Here is a 6,510-nt window from a genome sequence, read left to right as displayed (position 1 = left end):
TATGTACTGCCTGGAAGTCTGTCTCGCTGTGGGAGCTGTCGCAGAGCCTGTGGCCTGAGCGCCCTCCTCCAGGACAAGGCAGAAGGTAAAGTGACTTCTGAACATGAGATTCTTTCTACAGGTGTCAATGGCCAAGTTGCGGGTGTTGGCACTGCATTGCCCTCTGCTGGCTATGTGAGGTAGGGCACATCAGCCACCCCAGGTGGATTTAATGGGGCGGCATCTCTGACCTTATAGGTGAAGGTGAACCCTGCAGTCCCTGACACGCAGGAAATGCCGGTTGAATAACACATCTTGTTCTGATTGAGTAAACATAATAACTATACTTATATGACAACTGAACTTGTTGGATTAGTTTATGTCGGCCTAAAAGGAAGAAGCTGAGGCAAAACTGGTAAAAGTAGAGAATTAACTGGATCCAAGCTTGACGACTGCAACCCGAGAACATAGATTCAAGTTCCCCTGAATGAACACTCTGATTAGCAGCACTGACAAGTGGATTTTTAAAGGCAAAAGGGACAGGGAATGGGCTGATACACAGCTGTCTGCCAGGAATTCTCACTGGTTTACAGAAATGACATTGATCAATGGCTACACATTGTTAAGCCATAGGGTGTGGGTTATAGTGTTCAGTGTGGCATCATTAGGTTAATTTATAGCTACCTGTGGCAATAGCAAGCAGTTCCAAGAGAAGAATACATAACTAAAAAGGAGGAGGGATTGATGTCTTTTTTCTTGAGACAAGGTCTTGCTCTGTCACCCAGGCTGGACTGCAGTGGTGCAATCATAGCTCACTGCAGCCTTGACCTCCTGGGCTCAAGCAATCCTCCCACCTCATCCTTCCGAGTAGCTGGGACTACAGGTGCGCGCCACCACGTCTGGATAAGTTTTGTATTTTTTTGCAGAGATGGGGTCTTGTGTGTTTCCTGGGCTGGTCCTGACCTCCTAGGTTCAAGCGCTCCTCCCACCTTGGCTTCCCAAAGCACCGTGACTAGAGACGTGAGCCACTGTGTCCAGCTTATTGTCCCATTTTAATGTCTCTCCGGGCCTAATAATTTGAAAGGCCTCAAATTCCTCAGATGAAAATTCTTTTCTTTCCTCATTCGGCTACCAAGATGTCCCTGGAGCCGATGTTATAAATGTCCTCACATGCGTGTTACTTGAATTCCTCAGGAGATGACCAGAAACTTGGTCCCCTTCCTCATCCTACACTGGCCACTCTTGGACTTTCAGGCCCTTGTGCCACGCTGCTACCATTGGCCTGCTGCTATCATTGTACCCTTGTGTGCGCTTCCCACAACCTGGGCAATGGCCCCTTCCTCAATGCCTCCTCCATTCCCAGCGCTGGTGATAAAGACTCCTCTGAGCAGGAATATAATGACGCCAACACGGTTCACTTTCGGTGCTTTCAGCAAGGCAGAGAGAATTAGGAACATAATTGGGATTGTTCTGATGGAACTAATTACCCCGGATTTCAAAAATTGTTGTCAGCGAGTTCACGCCATGTTTTCCTCTAGTGCCTCCCACTAATGTGAAAAGAAAATGTTAATAATTATCCAACCCCTTGTAAATTGGAAAATCAGCACGTCACTAGTAAGTAAGTCAATAGTGTACCTCGGGAAGCCCGCCACGCTCTTGTGTAAAAGGTTGGGCTTTGGTGTTAATTGCAGAGGTGGCCACGCTCCTCCTGCTGCCTCCTCGCAGTCCAGTCTCATCACAGTGATGACAATGGCACCCTGACCAGAAACAATGAGATGATGGTTTGTCTTTATAAATGACAATAGGGACAGCGGAATATGTTAGAGCATGAACTGTGCATCTCCCATACCGTTATCCTTAAACCTAGCACTAAGCCACGTTTTAAAGCCAGGTGTCCTTCATGTATTATCTGGTAATTCCACTCCTCCTGGGCTCATGTGGAGAGAACTCATGTGGCCCAGGAGACATGGCCAGGAATGTTCATAATCGCAAAGGCCTCAGTAGCAAAAGCCAGAAGTCTCCAAATATCCATGTGCTAGAGAATGGATGAATGCATAGAGTTTGGTGTGCTCACCGTTTGGAAAACGGTGAAAATAAATGCAGACAGCTTTACCATCAGTACAGAACCATCTCAGGTAACATTCTAAGTGAAAAAAGCAAATTGTAGAATAGTACCTACAACATGATTCCATTTATATAAAGTTTGAAAATGGGCAAAACTAAACAATATCTTGTTTAGGATTATGTGCATTGCATGGTAAGACTAGGGGAAAAAACTCCAGCAGGGATTGAGAAAGTCCCAGTTGAGATCGGGAGTTGCCTCTGTTGGGAGGCAGGGTGCATTTGGGAGGACGGGGGACCCTCAAGGACATCAAGGATGTTCTGTTTCCTAGGTTAGGAATGACTTTCACATCTGGGCTTCTGGGTTTCATGGCAGCTTACTCACATTTAAGTACTCCTTGGTATGTATGTAATAGTAGAATAGCATCTAATTAATCACCACCCAGGCATTAGGCTCAACTTATCAAATAAGGAAGCAGTGCTAGTATAAGAAAATAGTACTGCTCTGCTGGTGCTTAGTAGTTTTTCAGTTACCACGTACATGAAGGAGAGTGATTTCTGACCAATTTTCATGGAGTAGGATCAGCTCCGCATATGTGAGCTTGTAATAATAGCTAATATTTATTGAGCCATCATTGCCGGGCCGTTTATGTGGAACTTCCATCAGCGATCCCGCCTGGCCCTCTCCCCACCGTGTTATCCCCAAATGCCAGATGAGGACACAGCCTGGGCTCAGGTGTGTGTGAGGGTTGGGACTGTGCGGCCACAGTGTGTTATTTACATATATGCACACATACACACCTGTGCGTTTCCATGCACATCTGTGCACACACTGTCATACACACACAGCCACGCAGAAGTTTACTTACTAGGAAAAGAGTAGCACTCAGTTCTCTGGACTTCACAAGGAGAGGAGAACGCAGGCGTAAATGTCAGTCCTCTGCATCCTGGCGTAGTCCGTGCTGCAGTGGAGTGGGGTGGGGGCTGGTGAGAGTTCTCCTTTAGGGTCTCCTTCAGTGAGTGTTTTGTAGGAAGAAAATTTAAAAAGGGTAAAATCATGACTGCCATACAGATATGAAATGAACATGTGTGTTATGGAAATAAAGCCATCCCACCAGTGGTAGGCCTTTCCATGTCCAGTCTAAGAGACAGAAAGCCCCAGTTATCAGAGGCTGGTGTGCTGAGACTCCGCGCGTGTGGGAGAGGACTATGTGGAGAGACTCTTACTCACATTACACCGTGAAGTGGAAGAAAAATGAGGACTTCTCCCAGATCTCCTTGAAGGGTGCCTGGATGTCTTTGTAACAGTCCCTGCGTGCCTCCCGAGGGCGCCTGAGTCATTTGGGTGCGTGTATTCCCAGTTCTAGGGGGCAGAAAGCCCTATACCTTGCATTATAAAATCAAAATCTCTCACCCAGCTGATTCTGGAGGCACCCTAAGGAGGGAGGAGGGAAGCAACTACCTCCCACAAGAGAAATTCATCATTTTACCCTTATACATGGTAAAGACTTTTTTTTTTTTTTTTTTTTTTGAGACAGAGTCTTATTCTGTCATCCAGGCCAGAGTGCAGTGGCACTATCTCAGCTCAGTGCAAATTCTGCCTCCCAAGTTCAAGCTATTCTCCTGCCTCAACCTCCTGAGAGCTGGGACTACAGTCATGTACCACCACACCAGGCTAATTTTTGTAATTTTAGTAGAGATGAGGTTTGGCCATGTGGGCCAGGCTGGTCTGGAACTACTGACCTCAAGTGATCCACCCGCGTGATCTGCCTGCCTCGGCCTCCCAAAGTTCTGAGATTATCGGCGTGAGCTGCTGTATTGCACTCACCGTGAGGGAAGCTGGCAGGTGCTGTGACCGGTTCTCAGAGGCAGTCCCAGTGGGAGGAGTCCACACGGAACAAGGAACATGAAGTGCAGATGGAAGCAGAGCCAGCTTCTCGGCAGGGGCCACAGGGGCAGTCAAGCCTTTCCAGGCAGGACAGAAGATAGTTCGCTGAGGACACAAACCATTTATCCATGCTGGCAGTTCTCTACGATTCCCAGGGTTGCAAATAGCTCCTGTGGAAGGGACTCCAGAAGCTCCGCAGAGGCACCTTGCAGAGTCTGGACAAGGCAGGGGCCCCTGTCGGGCCCCACGGCTTCCCTGGGCCAGAGGCAAGAAGACGTAGTGGTGGACTGCCTGGCTGGCAGGTTCCTCCCTTCACTCAACAGCAGTTTCCTTTCCTGCGAAATTCTATGTACCGGACAGGGCCCTTGTGAAGATGGGATGAGGTCACAGGTAGAGGGGCACAGGTGTGAGGGGCTCATGAACAGACTTAAACTCTTCCCCAGATAGCTGAGCTCGGTGCCATTTGCTCTGGGACCTCTTTCTGGCTCCCATTTTCCTCCTATGGCAGCAGTTCCCTGAGGCCAGTCCAGTCTCACCTCAACCTCAAGCACCCCTCCTTGTGCCTGGCCAGTTGTCACCTGTTGTCTGAGGGCTGTGCCCCTGCGTCCCTGCCCTCCTTCTCACCGGGGACACAGCGGGTCCCCTCTTTCTAGTCCCACGTGAGAATCACTCCTCGGGGCTAGCTCTGGGCTTTGGTTCACATGCTGCACACCCTGTCCACGCCAGGCTGGCCTCTGGAAGGCGACGTTCTCACTGGGGACAGGATACGGGATAGTGTGGTCCAGGAAGGACACCTAGTCGGGGGGCTGAGGAGAGGAAGGTGGAGGTTGGGAGAGAGGCAGGACAGGCAGGATGGAAACTCTGTTGGTCCATTTGCACTGCTATACAGAAATACGTGAGACTGAGTCACTTATAAAGGAAAGAGGCTTAATTGGCTCACAGTTCTACAGATGGTGCAGAGAGCATAGCCCTGGCATCTGCTTCTGGTGAGGCTTACAATTATGGCGGAAGGGAAGGGGAGCAGATGTGTCACATGGGGAGAGAAGGAGCAAGAGAGACGGGTGCAAGTCCCAGATTCTTTTAAACCGCCAGATCTCATGTGAACTCACTCATCACCAAGCGGAGGGCACCAAGCCATTCATGAGGGATTCACTCAACACCTCCCAACAGGCCCAGCTTTAACACTGGGAATCACATTCAACATGAGATTTGGAGGGGACAATCACCCAAACTATGCCAGGAACAGTACTCGGGGATGGTCCTTGTGTGTGTGTTTGTATGTGTGCTTGTGTATGTGTGTCTGTGTGTGTTTGTGTGTGTGTCTGTGTGTGTGATCAAGATGTGGGTAGGACTGATTCCTTTTGAGGCCTCTCTCCTGGGCTTGCAAATGGCTGCCTTCTTGCTGTGTTCTCTATTGTCTTCCCTCTGTACGTGTCTGCGTCCTAATCTCCTTTCTGATAAGGACACTAGGCATATTGGATCAGGCCTGCCACAATGACTCTGTTTATTCATTCATTCATTTACTTTTAAAAATAGAGATGGGGCCGGGCGCGGTGGCTCAAGCCTGTAATCCCAGCACTTTGGGAGGCCGAGGCGGGCGGATCACGAGGTCAGGAGATCGAGACCATCCTGGCTGACACGGTGAAACCCCGTCTCTACTAAAAAATACAAAAAACTAGCCGGGCGAGGTGGCGGGCGCCTGTAGTCCCAGCTACTGGGGAGGCTGAGGCAGGAGAATTGTGTGAACCCGGGAGGCGGAGCCTGCAGTGAGCTGAGATCCGGCCACTGCACTCCAGCCTGGGCGGCAGAGCGAGACTCCGTCTCAAAAAAAAAAAAAAAAAAAAAAAAAAAAAAAAAAAAATAGAGATGGGATCTCAGTATGTTGCGCAGGCTGGTCTTGAACTCCTGGCCTCAAGTGATCCCCCTGCCCCAGTCTCTCAAGGTGGTGGAATTACGGGGACCAGCCACCAAGCCCAACCCCAATGACCCCATTTAAATGTAATCACTTCTTTAAATACTCCATGTAGACCACAGTTGCATTCTGAGGTCCTAGGTGTTAGGACTTTAATACTTGACTTTTGGGGAAACACAATTCAGCTTATAACCATAAGGAGCTGGCACCAGGGCCTTGTGAAAACAGAGGCACATAAATATTAATAGTGTTGATCCTCCGTCTTTGATGTAATACAGATACATCCAGCCCTGGTCCCAAAATAAATGACCTTCAGTCAGAGGTAATTTTTAAAGTGTGCATTTCCCTAGGAGCAACCAATGTGTAAGAGCAGGCTGCTCAAAATTAATCTGGTTTTAAACAATTCTACCCACTTTGCTTTTCAACTAGAACATCATGACCCTTCCATATCACCTTTCCACTAACTGTGTTGCTGCCACTTACCAGGCCACCAGTAGACACAGGGCCGAGATTCCCTGTGTGGGCTGATCACTATTGGACGTGGGGCTGTGATTCTCCCTGTGTGGACTGGTCACCAGTGAACGCAGGACTGTGATTCCCCCTGTGTGGGCTGGTCACTGGTGGACACAGGGCTGTGATTCCCCCTGTGTGGGCTGGTCATTGGTGGACA

The sequence above is a fragment of the Macaca mulatta genome, chromosome 3 (genome assembly GCF_049350105.2).
Source record: "Macaca mulatta isolate MMU2019108-1 chromosome 3, T2T-MMU8v2.0, whole genome shotgun sequence".
NCBI lineage: Eukaryota > Metazoa > Chordata > Mammalia > Primates > Cercopithecidae > Macaca > Macaca mulatta.
Note: the sequence above shows the minus strand (reverse complement) of the source record.